Raw genomic sequence first — 14,078 nt, forward strand, 5'->3', positions numbered from 1 at the left:
GTTCAAAGAGAGCTTTCTCTCTAAAGTAAGTTGAAAATCTTTGCATCACTTTGATATCTTATCAAAACCTGACTGAATATTTGTGCAGCTTTATAATCCACAAAAAGTTTGAGGTTATTAACATTGTCTGCCAAGTCATTAATACACAAAGTGAATAGTAAGGATTACAACATCGTTCCCTGGAGGCATATCTTCAAAGTCTTATGTGAGGAAAGAGCAAGTTGAGTTTCACGTAATCAATATTTTCAGAATTTATGTTGATAGTTATGGAGGTTATTTTGTTCGAGATACCTCATTATGTTTGAGCTCAGTACATGTCCAAAGCTTCTACCACAAATGGTTGGTGAAGAGACTGGGCTGTAGCTGTGTGTCACTTTTGCTACCCTACTTGTAGACGGGTGTGTCCTGTATTTTCTTTCAACTACTGGGCACAGATTTTTTGTTCAAGGGATCTACAGCTAACTCATCCATAGATTCTATATAGTAACTGATAGGGGTTCCATTAATTCCTGGAGGTATGTTTAGTTTTAGTAAATTTCACATGCTTCACAATGCCAATGGCGAATATTCATCTTTACAGTGGTGTGAGAAACTGGAGCAATGCTTCTGTATTATCCTTTGTAGACGAACATCTGAGTCAAGCTTTTCTCCTTTGGCTATGCTCTCCTCAATTTTATTTCCTGTGTAATCCACGAGATTCCAGACACTAACTTTATTGCCACTCGCAGCCTTTGATACAGTCAAATTTTCTTTGGGTACATGCACAGCCTTGTCATTTGTAGCTGGTTGCATGACAGCAACAATGCACTCCATAAATCAAAGTGATTTTATTCAAGCTATAGACGGCACAGGTATGAATTCCTCTGGCTACCATAGGTGAACAAAGGCAGGTATCTGCCAAAAGGCACAAATCCAACTCTATATTAAGAAGCTTTTTTTTTTTAATTTGTGGAAGTCAACTGGTCAAGTGGTGGGAACCAAGTGTCTGTCAATCATAAATCTTTCTAAAGTGCCACATGACTGCTTGATTGCCCACTCGTTAAGTACATGCAGAGTCATTTAAAGCATGACCCACAGCATACTGGCAACAATGCCCTCCCCACTGGAATATGTCAATCACAAAGTTATTTTATTCAAACTTCAATTATACATTTCTATCAAACATTTTATGTTAGAAAGTGGTCATTCTAGAAAAACACGGAAAAAACAAAAACAATTTTGAACAGAACTACATCTCCCTCATATCAGATTTATATCTATGGTTAATATTTTATATTTTTACTATCATTTCCCCAAGAAACAACAATTTTTAGTATATAGACTGGTAAACATGAACTATAGCACTTACATTTCCTGATCTTTGTTTTTAAGGAAGAAGTTGATACAACAGTCATTAATTGCACAATATCTAACAATATTTGAAACATTTGTTGTTTTTACACAGAGCAATGATATTTCCGTTTGAATATTTCATTCCCAGTGTGCAATGTCCTAACCATAACATAAACCATATACATTTCTGTTTAAAAATGCTTACTACATTAGATACAAAAATATTATTTACTGCTCTGGATAAGGTCATTTCGGGCACATTGCTGAATGTTATTGATGGCTGTGAAAGTCTCCCTTCAGAATGTATAACTGGAATATTTGGTCAGATATAACAACAAATGGGAACACACAAATGATGACAAGCAAAGGTTAGTAAGGATTCGTACGCCTGTAAAAAGATCTATGCATGAAGCATACAACAACTATCATCATCACACCTTAGCAAAACATCTGGTGGAGAATTTGTGAAAATTCTGCTTGTATGTAAAATCGCTAAGAGGGTCTAATGCTTCAATTCAGTCCCTTGTTAACCAGTCCGGTGTGAAAAACGAAAGCAGAAATTTTAAATTTTACATTCAAGAAATAGTTCACACAGGAGAATCATACAAACATACTGTCATCTGACCATCTGACAGACTCCCATATGGACGACATAGTAATAAGCATACCTGGCATAAAACAACTGAAGGATTTGAAAGCAAATGAATCAAGTCCGAATGCAATCCGTGTTCAATTTTACAAAGAATACTCTACAACATTGGTCCCTTACCTAGCTAACATTTATCGTGAATCTCTCGCCCAACGCAGAGTCCCAAGTGACTGGAAAAAAGTGCAAGTGACTCCAGTATATAAGAAAGGTAAACGAACAGACCCACAAAATTACAGACCAATATCCCCAACTTCTGTTTGCAGCAGAATCCTTGAACATATTCTCAGTTCGAAAAGCTTATGTGTTCAAATCTGCATGGTATTAGAAAATATAACTCATACAAAACTCAGCTTGCCCCTTTCCCACATGATGTACCGAGAACTGTGGATGAAGGGCGACACGCAGATTCCATATTTCTAGATTTCTGGAAAGTGTTTGACACGGTGTCGCATAGCAGGCTGTTAATGAATGTACAAGCATATGGAATAAGTTCGCAGATATGTGAGTGGCTTGAAGACTTCTTAAATAATAGAACCCAGTATGTTGTCCTCAACAGTGAGTGTTCATCCGAGACAAGGGTATCATCAGGACGACCCTAGGGAAGTGCGATAGGACCGCTGTTGTTCCCTATATACATAAATGAGTTAGCTGACACGTTGGGCAGCAGTCTGCGGTTGTTTGCTGATGACACTGAGGTGTACGGTAAGGTGTCAAAGTTCAGTGACTGTACGAAGATACAAGATGACTTAGACAAAATTTCCCATTGGTGTGATGAATGGTAGCTAGCCTTAAATGAGGAAAAATGTAAGATAATGCAGATGAGTAGTAAGATCAAACCTGTAATTTTCAGATACAGTATTACTAGTGTCATGCTTAGCACAGTCAAGTTGTTTAAATATTTGGGCTTAATGTTGCAAAGTGATATGAAGTAGAACAAGCATGTGAGAACTGTTGTAGGGAAGGTGAATGGTCAACTTCGGTTTACTGGGAGAACTTTAGGAAAGAGTGGTTCACCTGTAAAGGAGACCACATATAGGACACTGGTGTGACCTAGTCTCAAGTACTGCTTGAGTGTTTACAATCCATACCAGTTCGGACTGAAGGAAGACATTGAAGCAATACACAGGCAGGCTGCCAGATTTGTTACTCATAGGTTCAAACAACACGTAAGTTTTACGGTGATGCTTCGGTACCTCAAACAGAAATCGTCGGAGGTAAGGCGATGTTATTTTCAAGGAACATTATTGAGAAAATTTAGATAACCAGAATTTGAAGCTGACTGCCAAATGATTCTACTGCCGCCAACATACATTGCGTGTAAGGACCACGAAGATAAGATACCACAAATTAGGGCTCATATGGAGGCATATAGACAGTCGTTTGTCCCTAACTCTATTTGTGAGTGGAACACGAAAGGAGATGACAAGTAGTAATACAGGGTACCCTCCGCCATGCACCATATGGTGGCTTGCGGAGTATCTATGTAGGTGTCGAACATACACTGATGAGCCAAAACATTATGACCACTGCCCACCATGAGGTTGAATGTCTCCTGGTAGTGTTGGGGGCACCTGAGGCAGTAAGGAAAGAACGGAAGTGGCAGAGAGACAAATGGGCAGTCATTATAGCAAAGATATGGGCCCCAAATGCAGAAACCCACTGATACAAGCAATTTTGACAAACAGTACATTGTTGTGGCACTGTGCCTACAAACAAGAATCTCAAACGACAAAGCTGGTCGCCGGTTGGGATACAACTATCATGAGCACCTATGGAAAATGCTTAAAGGATGGTGAAATAACAAGAAGGTCTCGTACGTTATTCGACAACCGTGTCTCATCACAAAATGTAGAGGCTGGAGGATCCCCCACTGAGTAATCCAGGATAGACAGTGTGCTGTGGCAGATCTGATGTCAGAGTACAATGCTAGTGCAGGCACAAGCGTTTCAGAGCACACCATTCAAAGACCATTGTTGAACATGGGGCTCCACATCACACGACCCCTACATGTTCCTGTGTTGACCCAACGACATCGTCAGTTATGATTACAGTGGGCACAGCATCACCGAGTTTTCACCATGGATCAATAAAACATGTTGCTTGTCGAATGAGTCACATTTCTTGCTACACCAGGTTGATGACTGGGTCCTTACACACTGTCATCCAGGCGAATGGCTGCATGAAACATGCACCATGCCACAGGTGCGGGCCGGTGAAGGCAGAATTATGGTCTGCGGTACATTGAGTTCAGCTTCCATGGGATCTGTGGTGGTAATCGAAGGTATCATGACAGCAGTGAACTACGTGAACACCAAGTGCACCACTTCATGCTTGAAGTCTCTGCCTATGGCGATGACATCTTCCAGCAGGATAAGTGTCCATGCTGCAAGGTCCGAATCATGCTACAGTGGTTGGAGGGGCTTTATTGTGAACTCAAATAGATATCTGGCCAGCAAATGTTCCTGATCTGTACCCTCTGGAACACACATCAGGTACCAGTTGCATGCCCATAAAGCACCATCCCACAATTGGCGGACATTGCTTGACCTGTGCGTAGATGTCTGGTGCCACATACTCCTGGAATCCTGTCAAGGACTTCTAAAATCCATGCCAAGCAGAAACTCTGTTGTACTGTGTTTGAAATGTGGAACAACACACTATTAAACAGGTGGTAATAATTTTTCGCTAATTGGTGTAAATGTGAGTGTATGCTGGAATATTTCATAAATGCTACAAAAAACTGCCTATTTGAGTTACAAAATTAAGACAGCTATATTTCCAATTTACAGCAGTTGTCCCATTTCTGTCAAAGTTTTCTTAGGTTTTACTGAAAATTGAGCCACAGAGACTGTTTAAAAAACGTGAAGAATGCCAAAGAAGACATTTAGTATTAGAGAGATTCAAGAAATAAGATGAAAAGAAATTACATGAAGCAAAAGAAACACGAGGGTGTGACAATTTAAAAGTCAAGCAGACACAATGAAAGTGAATGCAAAGGATGGTTCAGACATAGGTTAGCAGAAAGGAAGCACATTCAAGGTGACCCAATTACAGGCTAGAAAATGCAATGTTTCCTTGATAAAAAAGGATGTAGAGCCCAGAAAACACTTCTCCGAAAGGCCAAGTAAAGCAAAAGCAGTTGTCAAAAAGGGTCGACCAAAGCATCCGATCCCACCAATTGGTTGTGACCCGTGGCATAAGGCTCTTGTGGTGTGTGTTATCACGACGGCACGGAATTTGGTTTGTGAGAGTGGCGTGTTTGTAGGTGTCATTTTGATGTGATTGGTGGTGCTCTCTGGTGGTGTGGTCGTGTGTTAGGTGATGTTTTTGGTTTAGTTATCATGTGTGGCGTGTTTATAAGTGGCATACTGCTGCGGTCAGTGGTTCTTTCTGGTGGTGCGTAGCGTGTTACGTGGCGTATGGGGTTCATTTGCGTGGTAGCATTGCACGTGTGTGGTATCAGTAGAGACTGTGCTTTCAGCACGACATTATTGTAGTTTGTTTTTTATTTTTGTTCGTCGTGTGTGAATTTTGGTAAATTCCTTTTTTTATGTCTTTGGTAGGTATGGATGTGACTGGCAGGGTCAACAGTTTTCAGTTGTCGGCGATGATGGGGGACAATGCAATGTCTCTATTAATATTTCTTCAGCTATTCAGATTTTTGGATGAAGTCGTAAAGTGTTCAGTGTGTCGTGAAGAAATGAGGCTTACTAAAGTTCCAGCATCTCGGACCAAGGACGGCTATATGCGGAGATTTCGTAAGGATAACAGGTCAAGGGAAGAGTTCGATTCCAATTTTGTTGGTTTGTTGTGTTTTTTGAGGTAATGATGATTGTGGATGTGGTTGTAGGTTTGGGTTCTATGATTTGGTACCGGTACTTTCTGTTGACCTATAAAGGTCAATGGAAGTGTTCGATTTCAATGTGTGGTTGTGGGTGTTCCGGTATCGGGAGTTGCTGTTGAGCTATATAGGTCAAGAGAAGTGTTCGATTCCAATTTGTGGGTTCAGGAGCTGCTGTTGAGCTATATAGGTCAAGGGAAGTGTCCAATTCCAGAGGATATTTAATTTAGTGGAATATGTGGAGTTCTGTGTTGTCGGTTTTTATCGTCTTTTGTTTGGTTTGGTATGGTGATGTGTGTCTAAATTTGTTTATATTTACTTTGTCCCCACCCAAAAACCTCCAATTTCATACACTTGTCCCATTAGTTTCATTAGGTTTTTTGTGGAATGTGGAATGTGTGTGTGTGTGTGTGTGTGTGTGTGTTGGATTTTCAATGTATTTTCGTGTTTGTGGTCATGATTACATAATGATGTCATAGGCGCCATATTGAGGAGTCGTAGTGTATGGTAGTTTCCGCCATATTTGTGACATCATGGGTCAAAGCAGACGGGTGGAATCAGACGCTTCTGTATTCCCGTCAAGAAATCATTTTCTGAGAAATATCGCAAAATTGAGATCAGAGTACTTCTGAGGAGATATCATCTTACTGAGCTATTATTCAATACGATGACTTGGGCTCAAAAACTGTTATTTTATTTCCACGGTGACACTGATATGGTACATCAAAGCAAATGAGGAAAAATACAGTAAAGAAAGCAACTACAGCCAATGAGAGGAGGGCTACAGTGCACAAAAGGATTACACTGATTACTGCTATGGAACCCAATTAAATGTTTTATTACTTCATAGTTAAATCTCTTGCACAAGTATACTACTATTACTATTAAAAAGTAGCAAAAAGAACTACTAACTTTGTGAATATGTGGTACATAACAAAAAAATGCCTGTCACACTGCTATTAAGATTGCAACATTTTAAAAGAAATGTCACATTACTGGGTATTGTACCTGGAATTGGTTTAAAAATAATTCAGTAGCAATGAAAATGAGTTGAAAATCACACTTCTGGAACAAGACAGACATTAAGGTTGCATTACTTGGGATGATTTATCAACTTCCAGTTTTTTGTTGAAATGCTATGATAAACAATCACATTTCAAATAGTTTAAAGCTGCCAAGTTATCTGTTACCCAGCACTTGGTTGTTCTTTAAATTAACTGGAAATCATTTCATAGTGTGCCACGATGAAATTAAAAATGCTCATTGGTAAAACGATTGCATAACCATATTCACAGCAATCACTGAAACCCACGATGGGCCATTACCCATTGTTATCACTACTGTTAAAAGCTCAATTGTTGAAAATAGGACTTACATGGAGTGGACTTTCATGATAACTGTTTTGAAGACCATTCTCCACAGCACACATAATTCAAATAACTCATGTCTTTCATTGTCTATGCTGCACAACTGAAAATTAGGAACATATTCATAAACAAAATATACATCACAGAAGAACTTCCCATTACATCATTCCATTTCTTTGTCCCATCATAGGACACATGTGTGGGGCTTAATGTTTAAAGTGTAACTCTACAAGTCCAAAGGTCTGGGGTTCCAAACTTGCTCAGTCTTAGGATTTTTACATGTCACTTCTCACTTCCTTCACCTGCAGCAATATTCACTAATATGAAAAATGCCAAGTTGGTAAGTGAAAAATGTCAAGTTCGACCTGAGTTTGGAACCCAGGTTAAATTGCAGGTCCCCCTATAACTGGTGCAGTTATTAAAATGTGTAGGTCAGAGGCAGGTGACAGCATACCACCTCTGATAGGACAATGCCTAGCAAAACACTGTGATGTTCAACCCATCTTTCAGGCTAATAAGAGCTTTACTTACTATAGAATAAGTAATGATGCCAAAGTCTCTGAGTGTTCTAGACGCCACATACAAATGTAGCTGCTCTGATGTAACTGAGGTAAATGATAGTGTTGCTGTGATTGAAAAGTGGACAACAGAAATTAATCACATTTGGGGGGAAACAAAAATTGATGTGGTTTTAAACTCCCAACACTTGATGTCTGCTTTGACCCGTGGCACAGGCCTAATGATATTTGTGCAAACAGGGATACAACAGAACCCGATAATATTTACTTTGTGAAATTCCAGTATTGTGTTGGCAGAAAGACCAGGAACTGAGCTTAGTCTCACTATTCTTCAATATTCTGTCTCAGTTGACTTCACATTTGATTTAATGGTTACTAGTTTCACACATATTTGTCCATTATCAAACCATCACCAAAACTATTCTCATGATAACAAGAAAATAATTTCACAATATCACATTTACACTGATGTGACTTAAGTCATTGGATACCTCCTAATATCATGTCAAACCCCCTTTTGCCCAGCATAGTGCAGCAACTCAACAATGGCACAGACTTCATAAGTCACTGGAAGCCCCTGCAGAAAGTCACCAAATCATTCACTTTAATTGTCCCGAATGTTCAAACCGATGACAAACAGTTGTGGCCCAGTGATATGGTGCATCTTAGTTTAGGAACATGAAGTCCATGAATGGCTGCAAATGGTATCCAAGTAGCCAAACATAATGATTTCCGGTCAATGATTGGTTCAGTTGAACCAGAGGACCAAGTTCATTCTGTCAAACAAAGCCCACACCACTATGGAGCCAGCTCCAGCTTGCACAGTGCCTTGTTGACAGCTTAGGTATAGCTCCAACTACTATTCTGCATTCAAAGTCTGTTAATTCCAGTTGTGTGGCCATAATCACATCAGAAAACTTTTGACATGAATCACCTGAGTACAAATGAAAGCTCCACCAATGCACTGCCCTTTTATACCTCTATACCATACACGATATGACCACCATCTGTATATGGGTGCATTGCTAATCATATGAGACCTGGTAACAGTTTGAAAATGAAGAAATATATTCAATACTAGTCACCACTAACTCAAATACAAATGTAACTAAGACGAACAAAGAAACAGAAATTAAACAAAAATTACGCTACCTGATCAAAAAAGTAAACCAGAAAGGAAGAAACAAGATGTCATGGGTTGAGAGGGTATGTGGCATTATTTCAGTGATTACAAAATTGATTCAAATTTACGAAGAACTTGCAGTACGAGTCCCCTTATTGGTACAATGTTCCACCCCCCTCTAGCCTGGATGCAGGCACACATTCCTTTGGGAAAGTATCACAAAGCAGTTGTACCCTCTCCTGGGCCATGCTGTTTTAACTGACCTTTCACCACTTGGATACTGGTACTGGGATGGAGTTGATGTCCGAGCTGGTCGCACATATGTTCTAGTGGGGACAGATAAGGGGATTTGTTGGTATTGGATGTCCATCAATAGCACATGTACAGTTCATAGTATGGTGTGCCATAAGTGAATAAGCATTGCCCTGTTGAAAAATGGCACCATGACATTGTAACATGAGAGGTAACATGTGAGAAGACAGAGGGTCCACGAGACTCAGAGGGCCATAGACACGGGTTCACAGGTAGATGCCGTGTTTCTTGACTTCCGCAAGGCGTTCGATACAGTTCCCCACAGTCGTTTAATGAACAAAGTAAGAGCATATGAACTATCACACCAATTGTGTGATTGGATTGAAGAGTTCCTAGATAACAGAATGCAGCATGTTATTCTCAATGGAGAGAAGTCTTCCGAAGTAAGAGTGATTTCAGGTATGCCGCAGGGGAGTGTCATGGGACCGTCGCTATTCACAATATAGATAAATGACCTTGTGGATGACATCGGAAGTTCACTGAGGCTTTTTGCAGATGATGCTGTGGTGTATCGAGAGGTTGTAACAATGGAAAATTGTACTGAAATGCAGGAGGATCTGCAGCGAGTTGACGCATGGTGCAGGGAATGGCAATTGAATCTCAATGTAGACAAGTGTAATGTGCTACGAATACATACAAAGATAGATCCCTTATCATTTAGCAACAAAATAGCAGGTCAGCGACTGGAAGCAGTTAATTCCATAAATTATCTGGGAGTACGCATTAGGAGTGATTTAAAATGGAATGATCATATAAAGCTGATCGTCGGTAAAGCAGATGCCAGACAGATTCATTGGAAGAATCCTAAGGAAATGCAATCCGAAAACAAAGTAAGTAGGTTACAGTACGCTTGTTCGCCCACTGCTTGAATACTGCTCAGCAGTGTGGGATCCGTACCAGATAGGGTTGATAGAAGAGATAGAGTAGATCCAACGGAGAGCAGCGCGCTCCGTTACAGGATCATTTAGTAATCGCGAAAGCGTTTCGGAGATGATAGATAAACTCCAGTGGAAGACTCTGCAGGAGTGACGCTCAGTAGCTCGGTATGGGCTTTTGTTAAAGTTTCGAGAACATACCTTCACTGAAGAGTCAAGCAGTATATTGCTCCCTCCTACGTATATCTCGCGAAGTGACCATGAGGATAAAATCAGAGAGATTAGAGCCCACACAGAAGCATACCGACAATCCTTCTTTCCACGAACAATACGAGACTGGAATAGAAGGGAGAACCGATAGAGGTACTCAGGGTACCCTCCGCCACACACCGTCAGGTGGCTTGCGGAGTATGGATGTAGATGTAGATACGTGTGACGTGGTTGTCCCTTCAGAACTTCCTCAATTACTACCAGCCACTATCTGAAGTCATGTCCAATGTCTCCCCACACTAGGATGCCAGGAATAAAGCTACTGTGCCTCTCCAAAAAAGTGTAAGAAAGAGACCTCTTCCCAGGTTGCTGCCATACATGTTTGCAATTGTCTTCAAGGGTAGTGCAGAACCACAATGTGGCAGCATTCATCAGCTGTCCATGCTTACAGGCATGGCACCACTTTAAACACAGCCATTTGTGTTGTGGTACTAGTGGCAGCCTATGCACAGGACACCAATACCCTACTACAGCTACTGCTGACCAATGGTGTGTGATGATACAGAATGTTGCAAAGATCCCATTCCTTGTTATCAGGTGGCAGGCACAGATGGGAATGGGTTACAATGTGCTTGGTGCACAATACAACAATCCTCCCTTGTGGTGGACAGACATGATCAAGTGGCACCTTGACAACCACTTTAAACACAGCCATTTGTGTTGTGGTACTAGTGGCAGCCTATGCACAGGACACCAATACCCTACTACAGCTACTGCTGACCAATGGTGTGTGATGATACAGAATGTTGCAAAGATCCCATTCCTTGTTATCAGGTGGCAGGCACAGATGGGAATGGGTTACAATGTGCTTGGTGCACAATACAACAATCCTCCCTTGTGGTGGACAGACATGATCAAGTGGCACCTTGACAACCTGCTATCATGTTCCTACAGAGCCCAACAACACACCTCTGCCAAATCTGAAAGCCCCACAAATCTAGGTATTGCACAATTTGACCAGCGAGGCAAATGGAGACACACAATGAAGCCCCTTCCAAACTTCGTCAAGTGCTGGTAAAGCTGTCACAGCAAAGTAGGTGGCACCACTGCATTGTTCATAGTGATCACTCAACATCTGATTCTGTTCATAATCCTTATATACTCTACCAGTCCTGGTAACAACAGTAAACATGACCACCACTACCATTCTACTTGTCACAGCAAATTGAAACTCTGATCATTTATACTGATAGCTGACCATTTGCCAGGTGCTGTATGTTGTCGAGAGACTGATCTGTAGTGTAACACAAGGGCTTGGTTACTTAAGTGACAGTTTGGCTGTGAGTTGGTGAAGCCACTGGAAGTCAATATGGAATCTTATTTGTGGTGATATATATATATATATATATCAACCTGTAGTGTAGCCCAAGGTCTATGTTAAGATGAAAAGTGACTACCTGGCAATGACCTGTCGAAATCAACAAATGTGATGTCACATGAATAACTATAATTCTTGTTCTGGGCAGCAATCTAGGAATAGATGCAGGATATTTTGTAGAAGTTATTCTATTTGTTATTGTTAATTGGTCCATACTCTTCTGGCCATATAGATGGCACAAATTAAGAACATTTTGCAAATAAGCAAGTAGCATTGCCTTACAAGGATAAAATGGAAAATACGGCATATGAATGAAATTTGTAGCTGTGTACACTGAAGACACAACACTCATAAGAAGGAAGGAACTTCTTCCAAAGTTGGAAAATAAACAGAAATTTTCATTTGACTGGTGTGAAAACTGCAGTACAATAAACAAATGTCCATGCCTGTGTTTATTTGCAGTATCAGACCAAGTTAGGCTCATTTCACAATTTCCTCAGAAACTATAATCCCTGAAGGAACATACTGTTTTAAACTGTAATATGTCATTTATTTTTAATACAATTAATAATGTTTAGTTACACAGCAGCAGTTGTTAAGATGTCACAATGTCTGGAACTAAAAGCTTTAGAAACACGTTTAGCATCTAAAAAGAAAAACCAACCATTTAGGGTAAATGAATGAGGAATTAGCACCAAGGTCATAATTGTGTCACATCTGTATGAAACAACCTTTTTGTCAACAATAATTTGCTTTAAGTATAGCTGATTTAGGTGGAGTCAAGTTATTCAGCATCAGTATCAAATGTACAGCCATTTGTTATAGTGTCAAAAGAATTTTATAATATAAACTACTGTAACAACTTTATACTGCAAGAATAGCTCGATTAGACATCACTGTAGTCTCTCTTTACAGATGCTCAGCAGTCCCGCTGAAAAAGTGCATCATAATTTCACAACGTTTCAGTGTCACATCATCAGCAAATAATGTAATTTTGACGCCCCCATAAACAAACAGTTGGACATTAATAAACAACTTTATTTTACTGTGCGGTATTTTTAATATAAAATGTTAGGGCCTTAAGAGGTTACCCCTTGTGTCTTCTAGCTCCATATACCAAATATTCAACATTTCGACTCTCTCCACGCAATATATAAACATCCACAATTCACTGTCTGAATGAATTTTTGGTCTTCAGCTGCTTCGTTAATATATTTTTGTCTTAATTACATCTACGACCCGTTTTTTTAAAATCACTGCTACAAACTGTTGTCCATAATGAATTAACAGAGCATCATACTTCAAATTTACTCGATAGTAGGAAAGTTATCATACATCAAATGTGTATTGATTTAGAAACACGTCACAATTTCTCAGTAAGACGTAACCAGACATTTAGAGCACGCTTGAAACAGACCACCGATTAAACTAAAATGTTTTCGTCTCAGTTAACAGCCACGAATAACAATTGCACACATAAGATTATGCAACCCAGACATGTCTGCAAAATGCACACAAAAAAGGTGAACAATAATTGTTTCAACGGCTTACAAATAACACGTTTATAAATTGCTGATAACATTCGCTGAGAGTTCATTCATCTAGCAGCCAACTGCAGTTAATTTAATTATATTATCTGCCACGTGAGTTACACTCTGCCCTCTACCATTATAATCCATCTGAAGTCTTTTTATCCATCCTACGAATACGCGAAGCATCTTGCACATTCGTTTACAAATTTGGGATTTCGAAAAGAATGAAGCCAATAAATGACGTTTCTTACCAGCATCTAGTAGGCAGCTTATCGCACCAGTAAACTTAACACATCCGAAACGAGTCACTTCGCCTGTGAACTTACGATATTAAACTTTTAAATTCTGAGATGCAGCACGCCATTAAAATTTCTCACTTACGCGATGTAAATATCACAAACCACATTCACGACCACTCCCACATACCTCCACACAATACCAATAATCAAAGTTTATAAATTCAAAAGATATAATTCACTTCTAACGAACAACAGGTGGCTTTCCAATGTGTGAATGTCAACAAGTACATATCGCAAGTTTTAGAAATGGAAGTATTCCTTGATACCTCTGTACTATGAAACTACGTAAATTTGGCATAAAGCATTCAAGGCAATATTAGTTAGCCATTATAAACTGAAGCTGCCGTGAACACTGTCTCATCGCCTTTCAGGCGCATGCTAAATTTATAACCACATAAAAATGTTGTTCATCAACATTTGATTAGTCTTTATTCTTCATAAAAAAATGTATTGAATATGTAGTGGCAATTTCCGGGCGACCCCTACAGTCGCAGGTTCGAATCCTGCCTCGGGCACGAATGTGTGTGATATCCTAAGGTTAGTTAGGCTTAAGTTGTTTTAAGTTCTTGGGGGCTGATGACCTCCGCAGTTAAGTCCCTCCGCAATTAAGAGCCATTTGAACAATTTTTTGTAGTGCCAATT

The 14,078-nt window shown here is 39.8% G+C and overlaps 1 protein-coding gene across 1 annotated transcript in view; it reads right to left on the minus strand.

The window, feature by feature from the left end:
- Positions 1-13,565, minus strand: part of LOC126248291 (serine/threonine-protein kinase Pak) — a 106,278-nt gene extending 92,713 nt beyond the window's left edge. The window contains exon 1 of the mRNA XM_049949151.1: positions 13,389-13,565. The gene's annotated coding sequence lies outside the window, so the exon portion shown is untranslated. The remainder of the gene's footprint in view (positions 1-13,388) is intronic.
- Between the last annotated feature and the right edge of the window lie 513 nt (positions 13,566-14,078).

The sequence above is a fragment of the Schistocerca nitens genome, chromosome 3 (assembly GCF_023898315.1).
Source record: "Schistocerca nitens isolate TAMUIC-IGC-003100 chromosome 3, iqSchNite1.1, whole genome shotgun sequence".
NCBI lineage: Eukaryota > Metazoa > Arthropoda > Insecta > Orthoptera > Acrididae > Schistocerca > Schistocerca nitens.